The sequence below is a fragment of the Candoia aspera genome, chromosome 1, assembly GCF_035149785.1.
Source record: "Candoia aspera isolate rCanAsp1 chromosome 1, rCanAsp1.hap2, whole genome shotgun sequence".
Classification (NCBI taxonomy): Eukaryota; Metazoa; Chordata; class Lepidosauria; order Squamata; family Boidae; genus Candoia; species Candoia aspera.
Window position 1 is genome coordinate 87,604,377 of NC_086153.1, and position 16,017 is coordinate 87,620,393.

General features: G+C 39.5%; 1 protein-coding gene across 4 annotated transcripts in view; it reads right to left on the reverse strand.

Moving 5' to 3' along the window:
* GRM1 (glutamate metabotropic receptor 1) overlaps positions 1-16,017 on the reverse strand; it is a 180,490-nt gene that overhangs the window by 151,862 nt on the left and 12,611 nt on the right. The gene's annotated exons all lie outside the window — the stretch shown is intronic.

A 16,017-nucleotide genomic window follows, 5' to 3' on the forward strand; every position in this document is an offset into this window, starting at 1 on the left:
CAGAAGTCTTTCCTTTTTTGGCTGCAGGTCTGTCCTTTTCTTTTTCTATGCTTCATTGGATCACAGAGTTTATGATATTTATACATGTAGTGACTGTTAAGAAACAATAAAGTAGGATTGCTAACTTACTAGCTTTTGATTCTAAGACATTCAGTTTTAAATCCTGGCTTACCTATGAAATTCACTAGGTGGCCTTCTGCAAACTGTTGTCTTTAAGTCTAATTTAATTTGCAGGATTAAGTTGAGCTAAAATACCTGAAAGAAGGACAAAATTCTGTTCATGTTTGGAATTTTGCACCATGGGCTTGGTAAACACATCACATTAAGCCATAAACCATGATTTACCAAGCAAAATGTCTAGATTCACCCACTAAGCCGGGGTTTCTCAACCAGGGTTCTATGGAAACATAGGGTTCCATGAGAGGTCACTAGGGGTTCCCTGGGAGATCATGATTTATTTAAAAAATTATTTCAAATTTGGGCAACAAAAGGCTACATGTGAAACAAATATAATAATTTTGTAACTTCTGGCCTATATTTGAGTCTGAATATGCAGGGGTTCCCCGAGGCCTGAAAAATATTTCAAAGGTTTCTGCAGGGTCAAAAAGCTGAAAAACGCTGCACTAAGCCAACAACAAACCACATGGATTTGAATGAGCGCAGCAATTTTAGTTGCTAGCGGGGGGCAACTGGCATGTGCCCCGGGCACCGCGCTGGTAGGATGCCAAAATGAGTGCTGGGGGGAGGCGCCAAAATGGGCACGGAATCCATGGTTGCCCCGGGTAACACAGACCCTAGTTGAGGGCCTGCTTCTTGAAGGATATTCAGTTAAGTTATTTAATCCTGATAAAATAAATTATTATTTTAAATTTAATTTCTAATTTTTTTCTGGTGAATATTAACCAACATTTATCATGTTTCGGAAGTTCCATCACAAAAAATCTTACAAACTGGAATTGTTTTTCTTGACTGTTAATAGATGGTGGTTTATTCAGTTCAGATATTGCTCAGCTCATCATGTCCATTCAGATAATGAGAGAAAACCCTTTCTTCTCTCCACTGATATAATTTGAAAGGGGACACACAAAGTAATAAGTATGCATACATTCCCTCCAGTAAAAGAAACATCTTTGAAATTCAGGTGTGCATGGGACCTTCTACATGTGCTTCTAAAAAATTATTATATTGTAGTTGCCTAATGCTTTTCCAAACCAGTTTTGGAGTCATTAAACAAACACTGTTTGAGGAAGTCATAATTCTTATTTTCTTTAAAAGCAAATAATGCCTTGTTTGTTGCCTTATTTTGTGAGGCTACCATTGACCTGAAGGCTTCTTCCCGAAAGGTTAATGTTATACTTTGAGGACTTTCGAAGTAGGGAGAGGGCAGAGGAAGCTGAATTGCCCATACCTGAGGCTGGCTTAAGTATTAAATATATGTGTTTTGCCTTTAGATATGAATTAACAAGAAGATGAAGGATATCCCAAATGGATGAAGAATATGCATGGGTATGGTAGCTTTGGGAGAAAAGGAGCTTGAGTGCTCTACGGCAGTTTGACATTAGGTGGGAACCGTTTCTTCAATCTTGAGTCATTTGTATGCTTCTGTTAAGAAGATAAGGGACTATGGCAAGAAGGCCTGGGGAATGAAAATCTAGTTCAGCACTTGGCCTTCATATTCTTTTATCCCAGGCTGGCTATAAAACTGGTTGCTGGGCTTTGTTATACATCAGTATTTCATGGTAAGTGAAACAATAATAGGCATAATAACACAACCCTCCTAGGAAATCTAGATGTTCCCTACATTTCACTTAGAAAACTGAGGGCATAGTTAAAAATAAGTCCATTGAGCAAGCACATACACACACACAGGCACACCCAAATCTCCCTCTGCTCTTTCGTTCCACAAATAAGCCAGCTGTTTCAGAAAAGACATGTCAGCTTCTCAACAGTGTGAGAATCAATCTCCTGCAAACAGTACAGAAACATATTAGAGCATGTGAAGTGGGAGAAAGAAGTATTATTATGCTGGTTTTAGGCCATAAATCTCAGATGAGAAGAAACAAGGCAGGTGTCTTTAGAAGTGATTTTCTAATGCTGAAAACTGTTCGGCCTTCCTGACCCCAGTGTGTCTGTGATGCCATTTTAGTTTTACTTCAAAGTCCTTTCGTGAATTGATCCATTCAAAATATCTAATCAAATTATTTCACCCATTCTCCCTTCCTTGGAAAGAAAAATACAGCACAAGTGAATAAAATAACTATGTAAACTATTTCTGCCATTTTGTGACACCAGTTTTTTTTCCCTGCAAAGACTCATTCACTTTGTTTAATGGTACTGCTAGCCCAGATTGTCTCAACCTGTTGATTTCTCAACAGTCAGGCTCTAATTTGTATGAGCAGGCACTCATATTTTTTTCTTTGCTTGTTTTATATACTTCTGAATTTTGTTAGCCAACTCATAGTAAAACGTTCATTTGTCCAATATGAAAAATAAAAATTTGGGAGATGTCATTGAGATTGGCACTACTACAGATGGGTTTGTTGGTCTTATATCCTCCACACTGTTTCTGCCCCCTTTTCATTCCCCCCCCCCCATCAAAAATCAAAACAACCACAAAGCCAGAGTGCTGAGTCTGGATCATAGATGACAGAAGGAAGTTAGAGCTCCAGTAAGTTGCGAGATTAAGTTCTCACACAATTAGAAACAAACAGCCTGATACCAGTTCAGTCTGTTACCGAAACAAGAGACAGATGGAATTGTTACTCCCACACAAAAGAGAGTGGCTTCTAGTCTTTATATTGCATAGGCTTAATTTCGTATACTGTAAATAAGGCTTGCATATTATACACAGCAATTGCTGGAATTCTTTCATAGCGGCTTCATTAATTTTGCTACAATAAATCTATTTCTCAGAGCCTTAATGTCCTTGGAAGTCTATTGTTGTAGTTCCTTGCCTAGCTGACTGAAAGAATCACTTTCCCTTAATTCAGTTTTGGAGTTCTTAGAACACATTTATCCCCATGACCCTGTTAAGTAAGTCAACAAGGCCACTGAGAAGTATGCAGACAAACATGGAAATGAAATTTTTAAAAAATCAAAAGCACACATTTCATTATCATACTCTTTTTCATTTGTAAGTCTCCTCAGCCAATGCCCTTAGCAGCATTATTCAATTGCTCTTCTATATTAGAAATATCAACTCATGTGGAACAAAATATTCATAGTCAGGTTGATGTCTAGCATTTTTTTCTCATTTGAAAGGATTACAAAGAAATGAAGCATGAGCTGTTGGTGTACCAGAAATGTTTAATGTGACATTGCTCCTGTCCAAACATGACCCAAGACCCTCAAATAATGGAACACCCATTCTTTCTACTGCAGAGAAGGGAGCTGATAGATTATAAGTCACAGCCTCCATCTTAATACCTGGCTTGCATTCATGATATCTGTCCCTGAAAAGGGGACATAAAAGATGGGAAATCAAATGAAAAAGTTGTCTGGCTTTCACATTGCCTGAATGGTTGGAGGATGCAGATTTCTTGTATGTACATCCTGCCTCAGAACAGGGTAGAGATATCCTTGCTATCCGTTAAGAAAGGAAAGGTCAGACAAGGAAAACTAGTGCCATCAGGCACTTAGTCATTAAATCATTCCACTTCTCCTTTTTGTCATCCTCCTCTCAGTGATAAAATGGACAGGCACAGAATAGAAATGAAAATTATGGCATTCCAGGAAACAGAACACCCACACTTATCCCAGAGCACTTAGAAAAAGTGTTTACAAAATGTCTATAAATATGTCCACCTCATTATTACTAACAGAATATGAAACACTAACAGATCACATAAAGCACTTGAAGAAGATCAGTGTATTACATCAGTATATTATACATACACTTACTAAATAGAAGATACTATTGTTGCTTTGTTAAGCATTCGGTAGTAATACCAAATATTATCACCCTGCACCATGGGTAAAGTAGGAGCCCTTTATGAAAATGGACCTCACGGGGAGATAACATGGACAATGTTTGTGACACAATACTTGGGCCTATACATGGTATACCAAAAGTCAGGTCCCATATGCCAATCGCAATATGTTTTATTAATTCATATTTTTTCCGAGAAAATGTTACTGTACTTGGGAATATCCAGAGGTCATGCATCAAACAAGTAAAGGAATGTTTAGAAGAAAATGGCAACCAATTTGATCATTTAATGTAATTTATATAATAAATTGTTTACAGGACCAGACTTTTGGTGCTCCTTGTATAAACAATATATAGATTCTCTTTTCCAAAATGATACCACCATAATGGGGATTTTGCAGATTTAAAATACTGTGAGTTTTTTCCCCCCTATGGATGGAAATAAATATCAGATAAGAATAACCTCCCAAAAATTAGTTGGAAAATAAATATACAGTACAGACAATTTTTCATTTGGGATCTACAATTCTCTATGCCAGGAGGCAGATTCAACAGCTGGGAAACCAAACAAGAAAATGAGACCCCTTTTCAAGCTCTGCTGTTCTGCTCATGGCTTGAATTCAGATCTAGCAACCCAAAAATGGCCCTACACCAGACAGGTGGTGCCCTCATCTCTTCCTACCAAGCTCCCATGCAGGACCTTAATTCCTTAACCATACTATATGATATTTTAACAAAAGTTTTGGGTTTCATCATATTTTCTACCTCTTTTTGTCAAATGATTTTCTTGCCCAGCCCCCTATTAATCCCTGACTGCCCTAGTTTGATCTGTTTAAGGACCAGACTGCTACCAGCCAGTAAGGTCCTATTCACACAAGGTGCTTTACCCAGTTGGCCACCAACTCAGCCATTTCTCCTTTCTGCTGGTTATGGCATTACATAATCATATTGAATCAAGAGCTGCCATTTAATGGTATAAAGACCATTTGCACAGTTTCCCTACTCTTGTCTGGTATCCCATCAACCTTTCATGGCAGGGGAATATTTGCAAGATTTCACTGGCCCTTTTTCCACTGGTCAGTCAAGAGGCAGGATTTGTAGTTTGGGTGCTGTAGTGTTTCAGAGGTCTGTTCTTTTCTTCAGGACTTGATAGTGACTTCTATAACATAGAGGCTTGTTTCTTCATCTGTTCTGTTCCTCTCCCCCCCCCCCACACACACACTTTTTTTCTCCTTGGAGAACTGACTGGGCAGGGTTTGGAAACTGCCCACTGTTGACTAGGTGTTGGAGTCTGCACATTGCTGACCAGTGTGGGGTATTTTCATCCAAAGCAATCTTCAGAGTGTTGTGTGAAAACTGACTATCATCTGCCCCTTTGTTGACTAGATTTGAGTGTTTAAAGAAGTCAGAAAGCAACCTAATTAAGAATGTTGTATATGCAGCCAAAATATGTCTTTGCATCTCATCTACACTTAACGTTTAGAACACAATTAGTAATGATAATTGCTAGGAGCAGAGAAGACATTCAATCTTTTCTTCCATTGTTGAGGTTCTGAAGAAAACCTTCCCTCCAAATCCTTCTTCAAAACCTAGCTTGGGGTGGTATAACGGAGGGCTAATGTGAAGGGGTGGGAGTTTCTCCCCAGTGCAGAGGAATTATTTGTTTGGACTACAAAAGAAAGTAAGGTTGAGATACCTATTTTATCTAGTCTGATCCTGGAAACTTCTGTCACTCTAAAGTGTGAGTTCCTAACCTGTTACCAAATAATGTGCTGATGCTATTATTTTTCTGCATTAAAAAAAAAACCTGCCAGCCAAAATACATAGCTGGAAGGCTGTTTGCCTTAGTAGGTCACTAGTTCTTCAGCTCTGCTCTACTTTTTCAGCTCTTCTTATTTAGACCTTATTGGTAACTTTTAAAAGGAATTTATTCTTTATATGGTAGCAGTTCTGGGTACTGGAATTTTAATGTTTGAGATTACAGTGGATTGCTGATTTTGATTGATTAGGCTTTTTATTATTTTAAATTTCATGTGTTATATTACTTGTCTGCCACAATGAATGTTAAAGGAAGTGAGGTATGATTCAATATGGTCCATTTTAATATGTCATTGATCTAAAATGCAATTTTATACCTCTGAGATCCCAGCATGGTGCCCATTGACAGCAATGGGCCTGCAGACATCTCCCTTGGAGCTCCCAGGTTTGCCACTCCACTTGACTTTTAAAAAATATTTTAAAATATTCTTTCAGTTAACACAAAATGGACAGCAAAATTCCAGCTTAGAGCACTGCCTTTAATTCCAAGAATTCCATAAACCCCCAAGCAGAAGATTCAGGCATTGTTAGAAAATAAAAATGGTGAATAGGTTAAAGTCACTGCAAACCCCCTCCCTCCTCTCTCATACATGGTTGATTGGAACATTGTTCCACAGTAGTCATTCTGTTTTAAAAAGCAAAAAGAGACTGCTGCAGACTGTTGGGGGCCTTTGCACAGTGCCCTCTAATCCAGCTGTAAATGTCCTATTGTTCCCCTGCATCTGCTGCTCAGAGGGACAAATTAACACACACACACACACACACACCAGTTTAAAAAGGAGTCAGGATGAGCAAGACCTTTGCCAAGAATTGGGCCATGGAAGCCGTCTTCCCCACAGAAGTAGAGGACAATCATTTATGGCTTAGGAGGAAGTCATCCAGAAACTCTAGCCTGAAAGAGGAGCAGAGGCTCCCCAGTTTAGACTTGCTCCTGGGGATTTCCCTGGTCAAGCAGAGTCCTGAACTTTGTCTCTTGAAGAAAACCCATTTTGCTGACCAGCTGGGGATTCCTTTCCTTTGTATTGACATAACTGCCACTTATTTCCTCTGCCAGGAATGCAGAGACACCACATTGAAGGGGAGCCATTGCTTCCTTGATGGGTTATTTTCTTCTCAGTTGAGGAGCTGAGCGAAGCAATCCATGGCTCATTAATATTTACTCGGCACCTGAGTCAAGATTTCTGTCAATCTTGTTAAAACAAGTGAATACACTGAGAAGCAGCTTTATGTGGTTAGGGATCGGCTGACTCATTGTCTACTCCCAGCTAGGGGATTTCTGATGTCAAGAGGTGGTTAGTGCATCCATGAAGTGGTTGGAGCCCAGAGTACACCTCCAACTGTGGTATTTTCCCCTTTATCCTGGAGGAAATGCTCCCACCCACCGGTAGCACAAGATCAGAGAAGTGCTGCACAAAAGGGGGAGCAATATCTTTGACAGCTTCTCAGCTGTTACTTCTTTCCATTTTTTTTAAGCTTAAAATACGGGTGTGGGCAGGATATGATGGTTGGGGGCAGATAAAAAAGGTAGAACATAAAATATATTGATAAATGGCATCTCTACTGCTGCTAGCAGTAGCCAGACAAATATTTTCTACAAGTCAAGAAGAGAAGCATGAAAAGCTTAGCATAGTCTTGTGCATGCTAAATTGCCCGATATCTTTTTCTAAAAATTAAAGATAAACTGTTTGAAACCAGAATGTATAAACACACTCAATCCATTTTGTCACCATGAGATGTTTTTTAAAAGGCAAAAGTTTTTAACTTAAAAGCTAAAATAATTAGTTACACAATTACAGTGCTATATCTCAGCTTTAATTTTAGGCAAGATTCACTCTGAAGACCATCCTGGGTTTTAAAAATTTGTCTTGATATTTTGCCCCATAACTCAAAGCTTTCCAAGTAAATAAAGACTGTTTCTGAGCACTCTGCCACCAGATTCAGCAGCCGCTCCACTGCATTTTGGTGTTGTGTGGAGAGGAAGCTCTGGAAATTGTACCACAGCCATGAAGTGATGGGTGTATGCCTTTCATAGAGCCAAGACAAACCCATTTGGGAGGTTTCTATACTCCACATCTGGTTCTTGCGACTGAATAATTTTGCTCCAAGGACCTTGCTAAGCTTCTACACAATTTCCTATCTGCTCTGTGAGAATCAAATGTCAAATAAGAGTCAGTGTGGCATAATGGTTAAGATGCTGGATTAAGACTGGGTAGTTCCAGGTTCATGTCTTCCCTCAGCCATGGAAGCTATGGCTGATATTGGGGCAGTCACTCTGTCTCAGCCCAACCTAGAAAAAATTGGAAAAGAGAGAGCCTGGTATACCACCTTTAACCTCTGGAGGAAGACAAGAAATGAGTAAGTGAATAAAACTCTGGGCAAGATGATACTCAATAGTGCCTAAGCGAGCTTGGTTGATGACTTTGTTTCCTATTTGCAACACTCCAGGAAGATGGGAAGATGCCCATTCTGAGTTTCAGAGTAGGTATGACATATCAGGGAGTCACTGGTTTTCTGTGTTGGAAGTCCTGGCAAATCCAGCATGCCTCATTAGCATGTGAATTAGCATGTAAATTGAGTTGTCCCACAATGCAACTCTGAGGAAGCTGTTTTGTTGCCACTTCCACTTCCTCTCTCTCTCCTTTCTTTCTTCCACCCAGGGAGAAGCAAGCATGCTGCCCTGCTCTCCATTCATCAGGGCCATGTGCTCGGGCCTTGATGAAAGATTCTGCCCCTTTCTTCCACACAGCCCTTGGCAGCAAAATAGGGCTGAGGGTTTAAGGCAAAACTAAGTATTTAGAAAGAAAAGAAGAACAAAATAACTTCATCTTTTCCACCAAGATGGATGTAACAGAAGCAACAATAAAGTCAGTAAGAATTCTTTTACTTATCTTAACCTAATCTGTATAAGCATGTGATTCTTTATGCTTGGGGGGGCTGAGTGTGTAAGATCCATAACCTGTATTTCTCTGGCATGCTCATGAAAGCTATTTAAAGATAATATTCTTTTTCTGTGCAGCTTCTCTGCTGTGTTACAAGCTCTGCTCCATTTCAGTGGTTCTAGCAGGCCACTAAATTGGCTTCATTCTGCATAGTGAAACAAGAAAGTAGCAACTACTTTTATTTGATTTACATTTCTTTTTATGCCTATCATTTCTATCCCACAACCCCCTCCCCCCAGGTATCAGTACTTCAGGTCTCTAGTGTACAGCTTCCTGAAGTCTTAGCATTGCTACAATATGCAAACAAGCAGATACACTTTGCAAGGCAATATTATCTGTCAGAGAAATATAAATATTGGCATACATACTGTATATATTCACATTTTCCCTTCAAGTAATTTATTAATACCTGTTTCTCAAAAAGAACAAGCTTAATATGCACAAATACAAAGATGAAAAATAGTTCTTAGCTAATGACTAGGAAAAACAATCAGACAGGTTTGCAAATCCAGGTCCTGAGTGCTATGAGAATAATAAGTTGTTATTTCTGACAAGTGATATTCATAATCTCAAATATAAAGATGGGTTTCATCTTTATATTTGTGCATATTTAACTTGGTTTAATAATGTTACCATGATTAGGTAATAACTTTATTAGGGCCAATCAAAATGAATCACAAAGTGTATAAGGATTTTAAGTTTTGTCAGGCAAAGTGGAACAACAAGCTGAAGATGGGGAAAAATTTAGGTCAGATGTTTTAGTCATGAGGTTCTGAGATTGCGGTCAGCTTCAAAATGAAGACAGTGGACTAAAAACTAGTACAGTAGATGTGCAGGTAGTGGGTTATGCCTAGCATGTAGGGTCAAAACATAATGACTGATGCTTCCAACCACCCCACTTCTGAAAAGGAAAGCTCTGCCAGCCAAGCACAGAAACAGATCAGAATCTCAGCAACCTTTCTGGTTCCAGAACTGGAGAAACTGGGGAAATGGGAACACTTGTTATTTTTCCTTGCCTTACCTACATACTTATCACTGACTAATGTGTTCCATCTACAGTCTCCATATTGAAACAGACTCTAAATTGCAAGTGCCCTGCCTGAATAGTTGGCTTAATGGTGGAATCCTTGGTGCTCCCTGACTAACCAAGTGTTCCATTACCAAAATAACAACCCAACATCCTACAAGAGGGACTGTGTATTCGGATGAGTACAAATGCACTGCACAACCCAGAAGTCCAGAAAAAAGGAAACAGGCTGCCTATACAGCATCTTCCAGCAAAATGGATACCCACGCAACTTTATCAAAAAGTGCCTGACCACTCAACCCACTACAGCACAACCATCACAAGCTATGAAAAGGATACCACCACCATACATCAGAAACATCTCAGAAACCACCAACAGACTATGACAACCACACAGCACCACCGTAGCTGTCAGGCTCAGCCCAGGAACAACGAAGAGTCAGTCCATTCAAACTCCAGCTCTTTATTTGCTCACACTGTATAGACAGAATCTTGCCAGACTAAAGCCACTCTACCTAACCTCAGGAGAAATAACCTGGGAGACTCTAGGGCGGGGCTACCCTGAACCTCTTCGTTTTCCCACCATTGCCCCCCGGACTGTGCCTCTGCTTCTCTCCTCCACCTCCTTGGAATGTGCTCCCTCCTTCCTGAGAACCAGCGGCACCACTGAAATCCCCCACATCACCCCCCTTCAGAGACACATTCCATAACAGTAGCACACAAACCAACAAAAGCCCTCCGAAACATCTTCAGTAAACCCAAAGGCCCAGTAGCCCAAGAATGAAAAACAGGAGCCATCTACAGCATACAATCTAACAGCCACTATGTAGGACAGACAGGCAGAAGACTAGCAGAGCGCTTCCACAAACACCAACTGGCAGTCAGAAGACACGATGAGAACTCCTTAATCTCACAACACATGGATAGACTCCACCACAGTTTCAGTTGGGAAATTATTAGCATCCTAGACCAAGCCAAATCCAAAAATGTTAGGCAATGCCTGGAAGCTTGGCATTCAGACAGATCAGCCATCAATAGACACATAGAGATAAACCACATTTACAAACCATCCAAAATAGACAATAAGAAAGCTAGGAAGGAAACAAAAAGACCAGAACACATCCTCTCCAGCAGCCAACACCCAGTTAAGCAGGGATTAACACCAGGCAAACAATCAAGCAGACAAACAATATCCTAATCAAGGAACTACCAAGGAGAAAACCACCCCCCACCAACACTTGGCAGGGCAAGCTGCTGTATATAAACAGGGAGCAAACCCCACACTCACTCGCACTGATGATGTCACCTAGCTGGGTAATGAAATGTCTGCAAGCAAACAACCAAGCTCAGAGAGCACCAAGGACTCCACAGTTCAACCCTGAGCTACAGATATTCTCTTCTGTTGGAGTTGACTTAACTTTGGGATTCATATGATGAAGACTTCTTTAGAATTTGAAAGCTTGGACACTCCTTTGAATCATCTTGGTTACTCCCTCTCAACAATGTACAGTAGTTCTCACTATTCTTTAGAAGGGTTCTAAAATGTGTGTCCAGTCTGTTTCTGCTCCACTTTGATTATTCAGTTCCAAAGAACAAGTTTCCGCTAAAAGACAAGTCATATGCATATTGCTTTCCAAAAACACTGCATGTGGGACTCAAATGTACTAATTAACACTGTGGAAGAAGTGTTAGAAGTGTTCAAATGCAATAAGATTTTGACAAACACTTCAAAGCATTTGTTAGGTGTGGTTTTCATTAAGAAATGTATTTTAAAAAACCAAAGGGACGTGCACATCCGTATATTCCTAGAGTTATAGACAAAATCAGAAAGATTAAAATTTTCTGTTGTGTTTGTTTTAAAAAATGGAAAATGTCCCAAATATGTGTGTCCTTGTCAGTAAAATTTATTAAAGGTGGTTTATGTGTGTAGAGATACAATCTTAAAACAGCATCTTCGTAGAGATAAAATCTTAAAACAGCACCCATAATATTGGAAGGGTGGAATGTATGTTAGGTGCTAAAGGAAAAAAATCAATTGCTGTATTATAGCACAACCCCAAAAGGTAGACTTTACTAAGATCAAGGAATCCACTGTCCTGTGACTGCTTACGTTACTGGGTTGATGGGGTTGTTGGCATGGCTCATTGGCAATGTTAGCCCCGTTTGGAAATAATGCATTATGTGCTGCTTTTAAAAAGTCAGGGAAATATGTGTGGTATCACTACGGCAGATTAAACATAATCAGATATAAAGAAATAGTCTGTATTATATGCAAGACAGCATGGTATTTCAGACCTATTTGGATAATCAATAAATCTGAGTCTCCTTTTTGCTCTCCTTCTCACTCCAAACCCCACCCCCATCCATAACAAATTCTGTTGAAAGAGTGAGAGACATAAATGGCAAAGCAGCACTCCCTGAAGTGCTCTGATTTCCAGGATTTACCAAACTAATAAAACTCATTGGCTGACTACTCAATAATCAAAGAGTTCATAGTGTGACTCAAACCTATCTCCACTGAGCTCTGTCCATATCTGAAAAGATAGTTACAACAGTTACTGTATACAATTCTGAAATTTCCTAAGGCTTTCACTTTAGCCAGGCTGCACGCATCTCCCTCAGTAGTCCTATTTTTGAACGTTTTAAGGATACTCCTATGTCTCTCTGGTTATATCCATGTCGTGATGGCTCAATAGAAACTCTAGGCCATGTGCTACTATGCTGCTTCCTATATAAAGGTGCTGGACAGACCCTTATTTATCCAATCTTGAAATTTCCAGGCAGGGAGTATAATTTCTATTTACTGTTACTTCTTTTGGACAAGGACTCAAAAATATCCTCCAAGTTGCCCAGTTTTGTGCCTTCAGCTGTACAATACTTTGCACTATTAACTAAGTTTGGATACTTACGTATTCATTGCTTTTTATAATACTATTTTTAAAATTTTATTATACATGTTCTTATTTATCTTTAGATCTTATTATATTCATTGTTTTTCTGTTATAGATATAGATGTATTAACAGTTCTATTATTGGATATTTTGCTGTATCTGGCTTTATGGCTGTAATAAACGATTTGATTTGATTTGATTACAACAATGTTTGAACCTCAGCATAGCCAAAAAGTCCCTCATAGCTCCAAATTGCCTTTCACTTCATCCAAAACAATTTAAAGGCAACTTTAATACTTTAAAGTACAGAAATGAGTTCTGAGTTTCAAAAATAAAGCCACTCATTCAAGCCTATTTTTTTCTGCTGTAACAGATACCCATTTCACAGAAAGGAAGATTGGTGAGGATAAACAAGTTCAAAAAAGGTGACAGGCAGTTGCAAGCTGATGTCTATAGAGTATTTATGGACACTAGAAAAAATTATTTACACACACACACATACACACACAGTCCTGCTAGCTGTTCCAGGCATGTAATTTTATTAATTCTTAGACAAGCTAAGATCAATATCAAATGTTAATACCCACATTTAGAAATAATATATGGATTTGGAATTAGTGCTTTCTGAAAAAGCAATATTGTTGCTGATTAATGAATGCCATCTATGTTTGACTTGTTTCAATATTAGCTAAAAAGAATGGGACTCTCTGCAATAAATTTAAAGCAAGCTAATGTATAGTAGGAGAGCCAGTTTGGTGTAGCGGTTAAGGCAGCAGGCTAGAAACTGGGAGACTGTGAGGCACAAAGCCAGCTGGTTAACCTTGGGCCAATCACTTTCTCTCAGCCCTAGAAAGGAGACAATGGCAAACCACTTCTGAAACACCTGCCAAGAAAACTGCAGGGACTTGTCCAGGCAGTCTCCAGGAATTGGACATGATTGAACAGATTAAAAAAAAGTATAGTAAGCTTATATTATATACAGTGATACATCTCAGGCATGGCAGGTAGATACAGGTTTATTCAGGAAAAGGTTGTATATATATTGGTATGATGCCTTTCTATAGGAAGTTGAGAATAATTTATTGTTAGAGTATGTTCCCAGATGCTTAAATCTACTGTGGCCTTAAAAAATTGCAGTGCACCTAACTTTAGGATCAGAGTTGAAATACTAATTCTGTTGCCTTCACAAGAACTAACAACCAAAAGATTTAGGAAAAAAGTCTTTTATTAAGACATAGGAATTCCTGTGCTGCATATAACCTCCCCTATATTATTGAGTACATTTGAAAAACAGCCAGGGTGATACAAATGAAATGCTTCCTTTCTCAATTTGTCATGTGCTGCTAGATTGCCGGATTGGGTAGCATGTGGACTGTCTTGCAAGGAAATGAATGGAATGACATTTCTTTCTATTTTAACTGAGGCGAGTCATCCAAACAGGGGCATGCTACAGATGAAAAGACAGACTGTAAGTTCCAGGACTTTTCACTTCACTAAAAGTCATCCCACATAACAATAAGTTACAAATGCAGATAGAATTGGTGTCTGATTGGATATGATGCAGTCTGTGTTTAGAATAGCCATCGTCAACACACCAACAACAAAGAAATTAAATAACAAAACCTTAGTTTCTCACCCTTTTCTACCTGTACTCTGCGTATTCTCATCATTTTTCAATGTAGCTTGAAGAAGGATTCTTTCTTGTATACCAAAAGAAATAAGTACATGAATTTCTGTGTATATAAGGGTGAGCAACATCTCATATACAAAGCCAAGGACTCTAATGTGTAATCCTCTCAGTCTAGTAAAAATGTGTTTTCAGTACAAAAACACCATTCTGATGTGGACATGGCAGAGACTGAAGTAGTCAAAGTTGTAGAACCTTACAATGTTGAAATAAATTTTTTGCTCTGAACAGGGGCAATACTGGTTCTCCAAACATTTTGGCATATTTGATGTGCACATTTAATGTCTATTGCGACCCTTTATGAATAATCTACCATTATATGGATATGTGTGAGGAACCTCTGATTCTATTGTCCATCTCTGACTCTACATGAAGCTTTTGTGGTCTTTCTTGAATTTGTGAGTTCACAAAGACATTTGTTCTTTGGCTAATATGGTCTGGTCCACACAATACACAAATCCATAACAAGATCTGTGTGGTATTACTGCAGCTTGTCATGTGAGTGATACCATTGTGCTGTATGAACTGTGACATTTGTAACATATGTTTTCATATACTGGGTGCATAAAGATTGAAGTGCCATCAAAGCAACCCAAAGCTGCACAGAATTCCCCATACTGTGCATGCCAGCCTGGCCTGGGATGTGTCACCTGCACAGATGAGGCATCCTCCCATATTTTTAGCCTTTCTGTGGATACTGTCATCAATCATTTGAGTTGATATCATCTGTGATGGTGGCTTCTGAGACATAAATGCCAGTGCTCTAGCTCATATTCCCCCCATAGTCCCCCTGCATAATCCCGCTCCTTGGGGGGAGATGGGCGATAATAGAAATTTGAATAATAAATAATTACACTGTCAGTCGTATAGCTGTTGATTAGCAACAGCATTCATTCACCTACACTGTTGCACAGTCAGCAGGGACTAAACCACTAACAACAAAACAGAAGCTACTAGTCAATAAATAGTATTGCACTGCAGGGCTGGCACTTGAAGTATATTCCCTAAAGATAAGGCCTACTTCTGATAAGTGGCAAATAGAGGGAGAAAATGTAGAAGCAGTGAAAGACTTTGTATTCCTAGGTGCAAAGATTACTGCAGATGCTGACTGCAGTCAGGAAATCAGAAGACGCTTAATCCTTGGAAGAAGAGCAATGACAAATCTCAATAAAATAGTTAAGAGCAGAGACATCACACTGACAACAAAGGCCCGCATAGTTAAAGCAATGGTGTTCCCTGTAGTAACATATGGCTGTGAGAGCTGGACCATAAGGAAGGCTGAGCGAAGGAAGATCGATGCTTTTGAACTGTGGTGTTGGAGGAAAATTCTGAGAGTGCCTTGGACTGCAAGAAGATCAAGCCAGTCCATCCTCCTGGAAATAAAGCCAGACTGCTCACTTGAGGGAATGATATTAAAGGCAAAACTGAAATACTTTGCCCACATAATGAGAAGACAGGACACCCTGGAGAAGATGCTGATGCTAGGGAGAGTGGAAGGCAAAAGGAAGAGGGGCCGACCAAGGGCAAGATGGATGGATGATATTCTAGAGGTGACGGACTCGTCCCTGGGGGAGCTGAGGGTGTTGACGACCGACAGGAAGCTCTGGCGTGGGCTGGTCCATGAAGTCACGAAGAGTCGGAAGCGACTAAACGAATAAACAACAACAACGTCTGATAAGGCCTACTTCTTTACACTTTTGTTAAATGCCCTTGTCAAGCAAGACACT